The sequence below is a fragment of the Cavia porcellus genome, unplaced genomic scaffold (genome assembly GCF_034190915.1).
Source record: "Cavia porcellus strain 051 isolate PalLab524CR breed Dunkin Hartley unplaced genomic scaffold, mCavPor4.1 scaffold_8, whole genome shotgun sequence".
NCBI classification, from domain to species: domain Eukaryota; kingdom Metazoa; phylum Chordata; class Mammalia; order Rodentia; family Caviidae; genus Cavia; species Cavia porcellus.
The window spans coordinates 25,347,793-25,362,633 of NW_026947491.1; the positions used below are offsets into that span (position 1 = coordinate 25,347,793).

The following is a 14,841-nucleotide window of genomic DNA, read 5'->3' on the forward strand; positions in this document are numbered from 1 at the left end:
GCCCTCTTTCTGTCCCTTATATCTCATCCAGGCTACACACCCTTAGGGAAGATAGCTCTCACACTTAAGGTGGGCAGCCTGAATCCTAGCCTCATAAGTAAATCAATCTCAGCATCAGATCCTTAATCTCAGCATCATACACTGTAAATCCAGCTCTCAGAAAGGATCCTCATCTATGAACCATGAGGCTTTGAGGGGGGTCATCTACACTCAGGCCATAATATCTCTCCACACATTGTTAGATGGTGGTTCCAAACTCAAAGTTTTAGTGTTTAATTTCCTCTCATTGTTGCCACACTGATGACACATTGCACACAAAGGAAGAAAATACTCCAGTGGTGAAATATAGGATAACTCGTTCTCGTTGATTAAAATCATCCTTACTACTGGACGAATGTTTAAGAAGTACAAGGGGTAGTATTAGGCACTTCATGAAAGCACTAATCCTGAGTTCATGTATTTTATGTATCAGGAAACAAGACCTATGAATTTTTAAATACAGTCACCGGGCAACCATTCACATTAAGCATAGTTTGAGCTAAGAGAAAGACTTCCAACTCAGACATCTACTTGATAGCTTAAAAATACTTGTTGTATCCCCATTTTTTTTGAATGCCGTAAACATGTTGGCATTAGAAATCGCAAGGTATCTGGTATATAGGAGAATTTCAGGTTTGAGTCCAGCCTGCACAATTTAGTTAGCCCCTGTCTCAAAATAAAAAATTAAAAGGGCTGGTGATATAGTACAGAAGAAAAGCCCTGGGTTCAATCCCCAGTAATGCAAAAAAGAAAAATGTATCATATGTAAACCAGTGAAATATGATTCTATACTCATTTTTAATGAACACATTTCTCAGGACAAAACCATGGGTTTGCTTTATTAAGACACAGGAAAATGATTACACCAGTAGGCAAACATTTGGAGCCTTGAAAAAGAAATTAGCCCTGAGGTTAGCAGCTCCTTGTAAAGTTAGATTTCAGGGTTTTCCAAGTTCTAAGATTCTGGTGTGATGGGGGAGAAAAATGTAGAACACAGAGCTATCAGGTGAACAGTGTCCTAGAGGTTGTTTCATAGGGAAAACAGGAAGCAAATGAGCACCTGGTAAAAAGTTTTCTCATCTCATATGGCTGGTGGGAGACTTCAATTTCTTCTATCAGAATTTAAATCTTGTCCCTGTCATTGACACCATCCTTTCCCTGACCACTAATATGTCTCTACACCTAAATTTCCTCATCTCTGGTCAATGACAAAAACACAATTTACCTTTCAGGGCTTTCATGAATAAATACTGAAATGTGTACATGGACAATTTACCAATTTAAGAATTGTTAATGTAAAGTGTAAAGTATTACCAGAGTTGCTAGCTGGGTGTGGTGGTGCACATCTATAATCCCAGCACCTCCTTGTGAGGTAGAAGGATCACCTTAAGTTTGAGGCCAGGCTGGGCTACACAGTGAGACCTTGTCTCAGAAAGCTAAAAAAAAAAAGTTGCTAATGTTGGTAGTAGAAATGGTATTGATAGCATAGAAGATTAAGGTGTGTGTGAGAGCTCTAACTTTTATAGCACTGCTCGGTATTCATCAAATATGTGATTACATAGGTCCACTCCTTTGCAGCTAGTGAGAGTGTCCCTAACCTCAGAAGCAACATGGAGGAGCATTCACAACTCCAGTGGCTTCACCTCACTTCTTTGTCCACTGTCCTTTTGAGCACTTTATAAAGTGCTCTATTTTTAGAAATCTACTTGCAAGGCCAGACCTTGGGATTCAACATCACTGGCATCTATAATATCTGAAGTTTCTAAATCTGGCAGTTCACATTTGGATAGCAACATGCATTTTCCCCCAGGTCTTTCTCCCTGTCCCAGATCAGTATCAGCATTCATTTGGTCTCTCTCTCTCTCCCTCTCCCTCTCCCTCTCCCTGTCCCTCTCCCCTCTCTCTCCATAGTCAATGACTACTTCCTGATCTTGATTCTTGGTTGTACAGCCTGGGTTTCATTAGCCACTCCCGTGCCACTCTCCCTACTCCATACCCTTTTTCACTTTTTCATCTGTTTCCTCTCAATGCCAACAATTCATTTCCCAAGCTCCAACTATATCCAGGCAGTCAGGTGCTGGTGGAGAGAAAGCCATAGAAACATTTGTGTAAGTAGGGCCAGAACAAGCCCATCTCTCACCTGAGCTGGTGCCTCCTTTGCTGGTGTGTTTTCTCTTATTGCTATTTGTTTTTCCAAGCAGTTACCCCTTCCTTCATGAATTGCTCTTTAACAGACACCATATGATCTTCCCTCATACTTCACAGGAAAAGACATGTAACCCAAGATCTAGCTCAGGTCCTGGCCCAACCTACAGTCACCTACTTCCCTTCTCCCTTTTTAACTTCCTTAGAGGATGCTGTGACCTGCTCCAGTGCAGAGTTGACCTCTCTGTCTTTTCTAAAAATTGTTCCCTTGAGCTCCTCCAGAACCTCAGTGTACTTATTTTTATTCTGCCCTTTTCTGTTTCTCTCAGACCACGTTTATTATTCAAGCATTTCATCTCATCTCATTTACAAATAGAAGACCCCCCAACCAATCTTAGTTTTGTATCTTCCTATTTGTTTAGCTTTATCAGCTCACCTGTACATCTCTTCCTTCTATAGCTGAATGTCTCCCAGAAGTAATTCATACTAATTTGATTAAGTCATTTATCCACAGAGTTCTCACATATATACCAATCAAAACACAGTTCGGGGGCTGGGGATTTAGCTCAGCAGCATGGGCACCTGCCTTGCAAGCAGGCGGTCGTGACTTCGATCCCCAGGACCGATAAAAACACACACACACACACACACACACACAGTTCACCTTTTATTCTGACACTTAATTCAGTTCTTTATGTAGTATCTTTCTTCTATATTGACATAAGTTGACTTATTTAACCAGGAAGTTTGCTTTAGATGAATATATGACCATAAATTGATGGTTTGACCAGTGACTAAAGATCACAGTACTAACTACTACCCTGCAGGTGAAGAACAAGAACTTTGAGCATAGTGATGAGATTTGTGAAAAAATACTCATTATGATGTTACTAATCCTCATTATTCATTACTAATATGAGACTGAGACATGATTATCACAAGTAAAAAGTATAACCAAAATAAACATGTGTAGCTGAAGTACAAAGTTTCTTTACACAGGACTCTAGATGGAGGGTGGGGTCCTAATAATGTGCCCATCAAGAGTAAACACAGGTGCCAGGGGAAGTCTTTCCTGTTCAGTTTATTCTGGCCTCAAACCAAAGCCCATTTAGAAGTTACTGAACTTTGGTTCTTGCTTCATAAAAAGAAAGAGTTGAATTAGGTGAAACCTTTCCTCTGTCGACAGAAATTACCTTGGGGGTAATTACCTTCGGGAACCTTGGTTAGTAAGTATCACACTAATCCGATGGTTATTTCTAGGGACTGAGAGCAGAGTGTGTCCAGATGGGAAGACCTTCAGGGCACCCTGACTTAGTCATATTTAGGTTTCTCAAATGCTTGATTCTAAGAATAAGCTCAGGAAAAAAAGAATGGAAAGTCATTCAAACTTCAAGCAATAGTAATTTAGTATTCATTTTAATGATACACAAGTAAAAATCGAAAATTAAAACAAAATACCAAAATTTAAGATCTAGGTGACCACAATATATGACAATTTACATCTCAAATGGTGTTTATGGTTTTATAATGCCTGTTATGTTACGTTTTTAAATGTGTTAAATATAGGAGGTAACTTTTAAAGATCTTCATTTTCAAACTTTAATTTTAAGCCTGTGAGAATACTCCTTCCTTGTATGTAAGTTTGGCAACTGTGTTTAAAACATTTTAAGTCCCAATGGATGGAAGATACTTATTTTTGCATAACGGCGCAGGAAATCACTCCTGTTTTGAGGAGTGCCCATTTGTCTTAGTTAATTTGCCAACTGTAGTGTGCTCAGCAGCAGCAGCAGCAGCAGCAGCAACAGCAGCAGGGTCATGGTACAGGTCCGTGGTACCCATAAGAAGGGTTCCAGTTGAGCTGGAAGGAAAGTGGTGAAGCAGACAGATAATTTACCAGTGCCAAAGACAGTACAGGATTTAGAACCTTTTTATTTGATTTGCATTATTTCTTCAACCTGGAAAAAAGAAAGCTCTATCAGAGAAAAAGAAAAAAGAACAACTCATTTTCATTTAGAAAAAAATAAATGTTAGATGAATAAGTTGAAAGACCTTCTAGCAGAAAGAGAAATAACACCAGCAAAGAGTGTCCTCCTTTTCTTAACGATCATCATATTTGAACTGAAAGTCAGAAAACATTTGCCTTCAAACAGAAGATGGAAGGAAATCCCCCAAATATGCTATATTGCATATGGTTATCCTCTAAAATCATGTTTAGACCTCTGTCCCAGGTTGCTAATGGGGAGGGGGTTGGGATGTTTGATTTGTAGCCCACGCACCAGTATGCTCATGGGAGCTGCTGACTGGGTCTCCTCCTGGCTTGCACCGGAGGGAGGTGCTTACCAAGAGAGCGGGTGTGTTGACTTCTGCAACCACCTGGGTTCCACAATGGCCAATTCTTAGCAGTTGCCAAATGGATCTCCAGGACACTCAGTTTCTTATCTCATAGAATGATGCAATTTTAACCAGAACCAGACAGCTTTCTAAAGTGAAGTCAATGTAAATAATCCAGGATAAGAGCCCGAGGAATTCTGAGAATGAAGCAACAGTACATGCAGGCAAATTAGAGATGAGATTTGAATATCTTTGGAGCAGTGACCAGCGCTCTTAGACACTTGGCCCAATCCCGTCCATCATTTTCCAACCTGTTCAAGGTGCATGGTATCTAGGGTAGAGTATAGATGGGGATCTGCTACATAAACTCCAAATAATACATACAGCACCTGAAAGAGACTGGTGGTGGTTGTAGTTTTGATTTTTGAAGGGATAATCTTTTCTGCTTCTGCTTACATCTTTACCATCCCGCAGACTTTAGCTTGGGTCATAAGGATTCTCAAGGGTGTTCAGAATGTCTCTGAGCTCTTTGCCTATTTTGAGATGAGTTGTCAGTGTCCTAATGCTGTCCTCTCACCATGAAGCCCTCCATCACATAGCATTGATGTCCAGGGAAATTTCCATTTAAAATGGAGCAGCTTGTTGGTCACTGTGCTAATCTTTGAGTAGTTATAGAAACAATGTAACATTTGATATCATGATCCTTTCTAGAACATATGCCAATAGTTTAACAAAATTTTACTATCTTCTCAATATTTTCAGGTCCAAGGAAAACTTCTCAAAAGAAATATTCATTTGGTCTGGGAAATCTTCTCAAATTACATATATTATTCAGTAAATCCACCCACCTATCTGTCCATCTATCTATCAGCTGTAAAACCACAAGTGACCTTTATTTACACAAAATATAAAGACTTGTAAATCTCTGAATTTCCAGAGAAACCATTTGGTTTTTCCACTTTTTAATTCTTTGATGTACAGAAAGAGGTATGTCTTCTCTCTTTAATTTTGGAGTGGGAAAAGGAAGAAATGTTTTCTTGTCTCTCCTAAGAATAAATTTTTTATACAATCAAATCTATTTATTTCTATTTACCTCTAAGCTTCTATTAAGTTATATATAGTTATCTACAAGATATAAAATTGAATGTTTTTTTACCTGACCAACATCTATCTTGTTTGTTACGCTTGAAGTGTTTAAAATATCTCATCCATCCATTGGGAAACAGAAAGAGAAATTTCAATTTGTTTTCCTGAAGTTCATGCGCAAAATTATCCACTGAAGATTGAATTTTCTATAGTTACCAGGAGTCCAATTTGATTTGAAAATGTGTTAGTATTGTTCTTTGCTTTGTGTTTTTGAGACAGGGTTTCACTATGCAGTTCAGATTGGCCTCAAACTCACTTTGTAGCCCAAACTGGCCTCAAACTCACAGTGATCCTCCTGCCTCAGCCTCTCAAGTGCTGGAATTATAGGCATGACCCAACATGCCTGGCAAGAGTGTTTTGAAATATAACATACTTTCCTATGTCTTTGTTAAAATGAAGAGATAGGAGTTCTTTCTAGAACATTCTCTAGTTAGTATTTTCTCCTTGGTTATCAATTCCACTCCTATTTTCTTTTCCTTATCAAGAACACATGTCTACCATTTGTGGTATTAAATTGTTATTTAATTTCCAATGAATGTTTACTGAACCACCAGATTTCCAAAATGAAATAAAATCTTATTTTATGAAGAAATTTAAAAATGGTAAAGATAAGTTTCAAGTTCAAATATTAACAGATTTAAACCATAGTTGTATGCCACTGTGAATGTGTTAAATGCCAGTGAATTAATTTAATTGTACACTTTAAAATGGTTCATCGTATGACGTAAGACGTTCACCTTGCTATTTATCTCTATATTTCAACACAGGAATTTAAAAAAAAAAAAAAAACTCCAAGTGGTCTATTTTCCCCCTTTGTAAAAGATCTTATATAATTCCATTGACAGATAATTATCTAGGCCACATAAGTTAATTTGAGTCTGTAGTTTGGGGAGACATTAGGACACGGTTTAAAGAAGTGGTAGGCAAGTTAAATTATAGCAAATGCAAATACTGAAAAGTAACAAGTTAATTTGCCAATAGATTCTTACACATCACTCTGAGACTAAGAATTGCCTTCTTCCAAATTACTTTCACCATGATAAATTACATAAGCTGGCCCCTAAGAACCCAGGGAAAGGTTCATCCATCATATCATCCTTTAACTTTCTTAGGAAGTTTTTAAATCTTTAGTGGCATTTTTTATCTCATTTTGACCCTCTGCATTTGTCAGTTAAATCTCTCTGGCTTTTAAAATTCTTGGTTAAATTATTTACAGAAATAGGAATCAAGGGATCCAAATACAGTAGATATCTCTACAGACGTTACAGTACTGTTATTGATCTTTGTTCTCCAAGTTTCACAAGATTTCCCTCCAAGTGTGTTTAAAGGTCTTTTTAGTGTTCACTTTTTGCTCCTTTTCAGTATCTCCATTTGCTCTGTCATTTAGTAGCTTTCCAAATTCTGTTACTCCTACAGAGGGTGGAGCAGTACATTTTTCTTGTAGCATGTTGTCTCTGTTCTGTGACCCACCATGCCATCTAATACCGCTCGGGTAATGAAGCCGGACGAACTTGCACAACTCCTTGCACACTCCTACCTCCTCTGTTCTTTGTCTTTTCTTAATGACATCAAGATATGGCTACTGTGTAATACTCTTCTTGAAGAATTGGCTTTAATTGTAAATCTTTAGCTGTAACTGATGGCTTTTGATTCTCTGAAATTTTACTCCACATGCATTTTTAAATTAAAATCTATTCGACACCATTCAATCCAACCCTTCCAGTTTTGAATTCTAGTGCAGTTTCTGAAAAGCTGTTTACATAATCCGAGCTGGAGTCTGAATCCTGGACTGTCTTAGACTGTCCTCAGGCCTGCTTTCTGGTGGAAACTGTGCCGCTGTCTCCCTGTAGCTGTGACTGTGGTGCTGGAACCCCGATGAAGCGTGGAGGGCAAGAACAGGAAGCAGGGGGCTGGGGATTTAGCTCAGCGGCATACGCGCCTGCCTTGCAAGCAGGCAGTCGTGAGTTCGATCCCTGGTACCGATAAAAAAAACGAAAAAGACAAAAAAAAAAAAAAAAAAAAAAAAAAAAAAAAGAACGGGAAGCAGTGAGGACGGCTGCGGAGGCTTCCGCTCACCAGCGACCGTGACCCGGAAGTACAAAGGGTGGAGCCCAGCTGCTGGTTGGGCAGGAAGGACGGAGACAAACCCTGCAGACTGAGTGGCTGAACAACAGAAGTGTGTTTTGTCACAGTCTGGGGGCCAAAGGTTCGAGGTCAATACATCAGCAGACAAGGTTTCCTCTGCGACTTCCCTGCCAGGCCCCTCGCTGTGTACTCGCATGATTGTTTCTCTATGGTCATCGTGGTGTGGTGTCCGTATCCTCTCCATATCAGGACACAGTCACACCGGAGGAGAACTGCTCTAAAGACCTCATTTTAGCTTAGTGTTTCGTTGGGAGGCCTTATCTCCTCGCTTGCAGTTTCACGCTGAGCTTCCTGAATGTGAAGTGGGGAGAGGCGTGGGCTGCACCACCACCGCTGAGTTCCCGAGTGTGAAGTAGGGAGACGCATGGGCCGCACACCACAGCGGAGTTTTCCGATGCACACGCTGCGCCCCCTCAGTGTGCTGACTCCTTCTGGATGCGGTTCCTGCTCTGCCACGCTGCAACACCCAAGGCGTGCCTGCAGGTCAGTTCCCAAGGTCAGTGTCTGTGGGAACCCGAACCGGATCATGCCAAGAAAGACACGGTTACAAAAACCATCAGCCAGGTGTCAGGTCAGTTGAAGTTCTAGGTTCAAAGGTCAGTTAGTGATTGCAAACCTCTTTAAACTCTGTTTTCCTTTTAACTGGAGACAATGTCTGCTCTGTATGGTTTTCTCAATATCTAAATTTTAAAATGTGTATGATGTCATACAGTTATTTTAAAATGTAATTATGACCCCTAGGAAGACATAATTCCCAGTCCTGAAAGAATTCTATGTAATTTGGATAATTGAATTTAAATCTAGGAAGTTTTACACTACACAAAGGCAGGAAGCAGTTGGTTGAATGTTGTATTCCACCACCATACTCACTAATATAAAATAGTGCCATGTTTTAACTCAATCGAGAAAATTATCCCTTTAGCTGGCTCCTTTTATTTCACCGGTATCTATCATTCCTGAGTTATGGAAGAATAGTGTTTGTCTAAGAAACTATCAGAACTTAGGACCCTATTCCAAACACAGACATAGGTACTAATGAATACAATTAAAAAGGAGGTGATAAATGCTAGAATGTTAGAAAATTTAACTTTCTACAAACTTAAAATGATTACAGGGTAAACACGAGAATGATTTTGTAACTCAGTCCTCAAGCAGACTGGCAGACATTGCATAAATGGATCCATAAATAGTTCTCATAAAATGAAGAGTTTTATAAAAATCACATTGTAGAATCATAAAAATCCAGTACTGTAAAGGGTGTTAGGTACCTTCTGGCCCAGTGTTTTTATATGTATCTCAGGAGCATTTGGAGGTACATGGAGGGTATGTTTGAGTTGTTATGACAGAGGTAGGAAGCATCAGGGGCAGGAACTAGAATTGCTAAACACCCTGAAGTGGAGGGAAACACCTGCCCAACAAAGAATTTCCCTGCCCCCTCCTGCCTATCTACCTTCAACCTGTTGCTCTCCAACCTATCATAAAAGGAGAAATTAATGCTTCCGTAGGCAGGAGATTTTCCCACACGCTTCTGCATTTAGCAGCAGTCTGCATTTCAGATTGTGCTATCAGATAGGAATGGTTTGTTAAGTCACATTGTAATTGTCATAGTTCAGTAATTGTAATAGTTATATTAGTTGTAATAGTTCAGTAATTAATAATGTAAGGTATGATACAAATATGATGAATGTTTGAATTTTTAAAAATTTATTATAGTAAAATAGTAGTCCCTGAATTTTTTGCCATTAGGGACTGTTTTCATGGAAGGTAAGTTTTCCACAAATATGCAGGGCTGGTTTTAGGATGATTTAGTCTCATTACTTTATTGTTGACTTTATTTCTATTATTGCAGCACAATATATACTGAAATAACTGTGTAGCTCACTGTAATGCAGAATCAGTAGGAACCCTGAGCTTGGTTTTCTGCAATTAGATGGTCTCATCTGGGGTCTTGGGAGACCATGACACTCAAAATGTGTTGCTTATGGCCAGCTTATTCTGTAATTTTTTTTTATTGCTGTCACTGCAGAAAATCCTGCTTCATAAAGATAGAGTGTTGGAAATAGAATCAGGGCTTTCAGTGTTTTTGTGGCAATCACAAGATATTTTGCTTTGACTTTAATCCAGAACATATGGAGATTTGAACTCTCAAACACATTTTTAAGGCCACTGTCATTTGTGATCTCAAGCAGCTGATCCTTTTCTAGCATGGACATAGTTGATTCTCTTGGCTTATTCACAAACAAGTTGCAGATCCAATCCTTCTTAGTTCAGAGTTTTTTATAGCTGAGAAATAATGCTCAAACTCTTTGGAAAGCTAAGAGAGGTGATCATGCACCAGCTGGGAGACAGAAGGCCTCAACTCACATTTTTTAAAATTTCTACTAGTGTTAGAAACATGTCAAAAAAATCAGTGCCAAATAATCCCAGTTTGACTTTGAAGGCAGCCACTTTATCTGCTAGTCTGAACACAGTTATCATTATCGTTATTGAGTTTATTGATAAGGTTGACTATGTCACACAAGCAAATTTTACAACTTCTGTGTCCCAGAAATGTGCTGCCAGTGGTAACCATTTCTCTAAAAACCAAAAATCTTTAGAGTGACTGACAAAACTCAGTAACTCTGGCCAGTGATCTCCCTTTAGAAAGCTGTTTCCCTTGTGTGTATGTGCTCTGTGTCCATCTCCTCACAGAGGTGCGTGAACAGACAGGAGTTAAGAGCTGGTACTTTTAATGTGATTGATAATGTTAATTACGTTTTGAAAAATAGTGTCAGGTGACATATTTGGGGGGTAGCCAGTATTCTCTCCGAGTGATACAGTAAATAAACACATTCAGAAGTGACCTCTTTGAGTAATAAAAACAGAAAGCTGTTCAGTCGTAGCATCTGTTTCATTTCTCTGTGCATATACTGATACCAAATGACCAATTCAGTTGTCCTGATATGTAATCTGTGCTACTTTACAACCATAGCCTCTCCTAGAAGTACTTGTAAATATCCTTAACAGCAAGCAAGATCAACTTTTCACCAAATGTAAAGGAATTCTTGGCTTTAGCAATGTGGTGATGCCCTGTCAGTGTAGACACATTTGATGAAGTGGTGGCCTTCAATAACTGCTTGTGTTTATGTTGTTTTTTCCCTTTGAAAAACCCCAAAGCCTTGTCTTTTAATGCACGGTGCTTGGTCTCCATGTGTTGAAGCATTCAAAGGTTTCATGACTTCATTGAATAGCTGTCAACACATATTAATACAAAGCAGACTTGGAAAATGTGAATCCCCTGTTGTAATAAGCCTGTATTGAAATAGTACTCTTGATATTTTCTTTTAAATGCAGCATTATATTTTAGCAGCCTTAGATTTGTCTGCAGTCTCGTCATTGGTTCTTTCCCCTTTTTCAAGAAAACTCTTTGATAAAGTTTATTTTTTACTTATTTTGATTTTGATTAGCTTGTGGGCTTACCAAAGTTATGACTGAGATAAAAGCACAGTTCAGGAAAGAGATACGAATAGAAGTGGTAAAATAAAATATATGGGATGGCTGTGTGCAGACTAAAATACACACTGGATTTTGACTTAAAGCTGCCGCCAGAGGCAGGTTAAGGTTGAATATATCAATTTACTCTCCACAATAAAGCCTGCCACCAGACACAGTTTAATTGCTACTTGCTACTCAGTGTCAGGTTTTTGATATGAGTCTGCAAACAATTGGTTTATTATGCTCTCTGTACTGTCAGCTTCTCTGCTTATGTGCTTCTGTATTTACAGCCTGTCTCCATTGCTAGCATTGCTGCCTCAGCTCCACTTCCGATTGTCAGGCATCATATTCTCATAAGGAGCTCACAAGCTTGATCACTCAAGTGCACAGCTCAGTGTTAAGGTTCCTGCTCCTCTCAGAGCCTAATCTCGCCCCGGATATTTCAGGAAGTGAAACTCAAGCAGTAATGCAAATAGCGAGCAGCAGCTGTAAATACAGAGGAAGCCATGCTCCATGGCTGGCCCCTTGCCTCTTGCTGTGAGGTCAGTGTTGGTTTGTGGACCTCCATGTTGGACACACTGTCATTAATACCCCTAATTCCCCCCTTGCTTTAAACACACTTGCCCATTACTCTGCTCTATCTGAAGCTGCACTGGGCGTCCTATTTGATGAGTACATTTAGTGTCACTGTCCTGACTACCTTCATATCCTGACTCGAGACATTGACTTTTCTTGGCCATTTTGAAAACTCTGGGCAAGAGCCAGAAGTTGCATGGTGCCAGATCCAGTGAATAAAGTAGATGAGGACACTGCCAAATAATGCTTTTATTTGGCAGAAAATGCCTTCAGTGTTTGATTAACATGGTGATCAGAAAATACAACGAATGTTAATATTTTAAAATATATTACAGTTAAAGGCACATTGCTATTAATCAACCTCAAAATAGTCAAAGCATTCTACCTCACTCCAGACACACTTATTCTATTTTTGTTGGTAATGCATTCTTTATTGTAATGAGTTTTTTTTTTTAAAGTTTAGGCATTTGCCAGATGTGTTTTACTTAACCTTGCATATTAACAATGACATTTTCCTATGTAATTAATATAAAATCATTAGTTATATATTTCATGGGGCTTTTGGTGCTAAGTTTTTAAAATATGGTACGTATTCACACTAAGCAATGCACCTCAATTCATACTGCCCACTTCAAGTGCACATCAGCCAGCTGCGACTAGGGGCCCCATGAGGTGGCACCCAGAGCTCCATGTGTCACAGATTCATATCACAAGAAGTGGGTAAAAGACCTCAGTTGACCCTATTTGCTATTCTTGTCACTGTCATAGATAAAAATGAGATTTGCTATGATTTTTTGTATCTTCTGATCTTCTGAGCCACAGTTTCAAATTGACTTTTAGTGATTCATTTATGTTTTTTGGTAATAATGCTAAACTGATCATTTTATAACTATAGGCTTGAGTTTTTTCTGAAAAATATGTAAAGTCTTTGCCATCTGCCATAATTTTTTTCATTATTCATTCAGGATAGTACCTGAACAGAAATTTTCATACTTTCTTGTCAAAATTTTATGTGGTTTAGTTTTTCTACAGCTCAGAGTTAGAGAGAGAGAGAGAGAAGAGAAAGAGAGAATTTGCCTGCATTTTCCTTGCTAAACTTCCATTCATAGGTACATACAAGTTATATTTCCTCCAATAATAGAAGTACTTTAAGACTTACCCATTTTTACAGATCAACTTTGCATCTTACTGAGCTCCTTCTGGCATTCTTTCACGCTGTATAAAATAATTTTTTTCTATTTAGAGTTTGATTACTACCTAACATTTTACCTGGGTTATTATGTAATTATTTTTTCATAAATCTTTTATTTTTAATTTCCTTTCAATTAAAGTATGCTTAAAGTTTAAAAATGTGTATTTAGTTTATAAATGCTTTATTTAGATTTCAAATATAGGACAGTTGAATTTAAAGTCTTTAAAATCAACAAGATAGATTTTAAAGTGGATTCGGTGTAAACATCTGCAGTTTACATTATGAAAAAGCAGCAGTGATATCTTCTTGCCTGCTAAGTTTGAAGGAGGAGGCATCCAGGTTTAGCTGGGATTTAGTAACTGTGCCCTGAAAAAAGGTTACAGTAGTATTCTCTAGCACGTGTGTGTCTGTGCGTGCCTTTCCTCTCAAGTGAAATAGAGAGTTGTGGACAGTGAGCATAGTGTACATTCACTTTGTCCAGTTTTTTGCTTAGTTTTCTATGGAGACTCAGATTGTAATATTTTAGGCCCTGCCAGCCCAGTATGTTCTCTGCCACAGCTGTTTACCTTTGTCACGGAAGCAGCCAAAGTGATATGTCTGTGTGCCAGTTAGGCTTAATTTGCAGCAGCGGACCGTGGGCTGGCTTTGGGCCGTGGGCAGTACTTTGCTGGCCCTTGTCCTGAATATGCCACAATCACCCACTTGACTTTATATAAACTGGCAGCTTAATCACCCCTTGTAATTCTGGCTTAATGTTGAGTTCTTAGACTGACCTTTTACTACAAAGAAGACAGATTCAAGTTTCACTAATTTTTGTCTGTGAAACTATATTTGTCATCTGTCTAGTTCTCCTGCTTAGTGTATTATACTATCATTTATACTTCTGCTTTAAAAGTAGTTTTTAAAAAATTTAATAGTTCCATGAAACTTCACTTCAGCTTTAACCTTCTGGCTTTTGGCCATTGTTTTTTATATATTTCCCTCTTATTTTCATTTGCTTAGAGATAAACACTCCTGAATTTGCCCCACAGTGTAAAGACAGCCTTCCAATTCACCAGGAAGGATTTGTGACAAATGTTTCTCCATGAAAATATAAGGAAATATTTAGCTCCAAGCTAAAGTAGATAGTTGCCAGGTTCTATTCGGCCAGTGTCACTAAAGCAGCTTAGCCAGGTTGAAGAGCTTTTCTTTCAGTGACACAAGTCCAATATGGTGTGCGAATACAGGTATTTGTTAATACACCAAAAGCAAAATCAGCATAATAACCCAAATTGTTATTTAACAGGCCTGCAAGTCTGGAGCTACTGCAGGACATTTTCTGGCTGGGGCTACTGCCTGCTCCACAAATGGTTACTGTGGAAGTCTGAGTGCCGTGCTATGATTGCTGTAGGGACTGTGGCTGAAATCTGACCTTCATTACATTTACAGGTTCAGGTGTAACACTGCATTAACAGGCTGATGCGTACATGTGTTGTGAGTTTTAGACTTTCAAGGGGAAGTAACTGGCACTAAAGATTGTTTGAGAAATGGATAGCAGACAGCTTCCTTCCTTTCAATGTCTAATCCACTCCTACCATCTGAGTTTGCTTTCAGGAAATTAACTTGGAAACCTACTTTTCAAAGATAGGTAACAAATTCTCAGAGATTACTGCCCCTTTAAAGTAAATAGTAGATTCTTTATTTATCAGGAAGTCAGTTACCTGACTACTTGTGTTGGTTGATTAGGGCTTTGGCTAGGGCTGCATGCAGATTACATTTTCTGTGGCTTTCAGAGAGCATGAGAACAGGGGCCC

The 14,841-nt window shown here is 38.8% G+C and overlaps 1 protein-coding gene across 6 annotated transcripts in view; it reads left to right on the top strand.

Annotated features, from left to right (window-relative positions):
* Positions 1–14,841, top strand: part of Far2 (fatty acyl-CoA reductase 2) — a 145,671-nt gene that overhangs the window by 14,735 nt on the left and 116,095 nt on the right. Inside the window, exon 1 of one of the 6 annotated variants that reach the window (XM_063254482.1) lies at positions 8,271–8,289. The exons of the other annotated variants lie outside the window; for them this stretch is intronic. The gene's annotated coding sequence lies outside the window, so the exon portion shown is untranslated. Of the gene's footprint in view, positions 1–8,270; positions 8,290–14,841 lie in introns of those variants that run through there. 6 annotated transcript variants of the gene reach the window in all.